Here is a 1,186-nt window from a genome sequence, read left to right as displayed (position 1 = left end):
TGGAAACACATTTTGGGAGATGCTGGCTGTATCTGGTGCCCTGGGTAGAGTGGCGTCACAGCTCACAGCAACCTCAAACTCTTGGGCTTAGGTGATTCTCTTGCCTCAGCCTCTCAAGTAGCTGGGACTACAGGCACCTGCCACAGCACCCAGCTATTTTTTGTTGCGGTTGTGGGTGGGTAGCTGGCCCGGGCCAGGTTCGAACCTGCCATCCTCCGTGTATGTGGCTGGCACTGAAACTACTGTGCTATGGGTGCCAAGCTTCTGGATAGTCTTTAAAGCCGCTAGACTAAGATGACCTAAGAGTGAATGGAGAAGGGCCAAGAGCTGGCCTGGGCACCACCAGCCGTGACAGATGTGGGACACTGGAGGAGCCTGCAAAGGAGGCAGGGGAATGAGAGGGAGACTAGGCCCTGGGATGGCATGTGAAGAAAGGGAGTGCAGAGAAGAGAGTGCCCCCTCCAGCCTGGCTGCTGGAGGGTGCAGCTGGCCACAACCGCCACAGCCCCAGGACCTAGTCCGCACTCCCCGCAGGCCTCTTCTGCTCTTCTCCCATGCAGGCTTCTACTCCAACCCAGCAGAACCCTGTGGGTGTCTGCCCTCCAGGGCTTTTGCTCTTGCTGTCCCCTCCTTTTTTCTCCCTGCCCTTACAGCCTAGCTCAGCTGACATCACTTTCAGAAGTCGTCTAGGTTGAGCTGGCTCTGTCTGTCCCCATAGCCCTCTGCTGTAGTGGTTCCGTGTCTACCTCCCCCCAGGCTGGGAACTCCTCAGCTGAAGACCATGTCTGAGTCCTCTTTGTCCCTAGAATCACCCAGCTTGGACCTGGTGCCCAGGAGGTGCTCAGTGGCACCCTCCCCATCGTAGGTACCCACCCACCTGTGGATAGGCGCTCGGGGATGGGTCAAGAGTTGGCCTTTCTGGGCATCTGCTACTGCAGGCCCAAAGAAGACTGCTCTGACAGTGGAGACGGGGAGCTCCTGGAGGGCAGGGCCACGTCTCCCTCACTCTGTGTCTGGCTTCCTGCACAACACCCAGCACACAGTGGGTACTTACAAAATGTGTGATGGGACTGCCCCTGTGGAGATACGTAGTGGGGAACCTCAGGGATCAGTCTTCAGTGCTGACCTTGGGATCCATCACTGGCCCAGCAAGGAATGAAGAGACCCATGGGTCGTGTGTCTGTGT

This window comes from Otolemur garnettii, unplaced genomic scaffold (genome assembly GCF_000181295.1).
Source record: "Otolemur garnettii isolate 467f Iridium unplaced genomic scaffold, OtoGar3 scaffold00066, whole genome shotgun sequence".
NCBI lineage: Eukaryota > Metazoa > Chordata > Mammalia > Primates > Galagidae > Otolemur > Otolemur garnettii.
Note: the sequence above shows the minus strand (reverse complement) of the source record.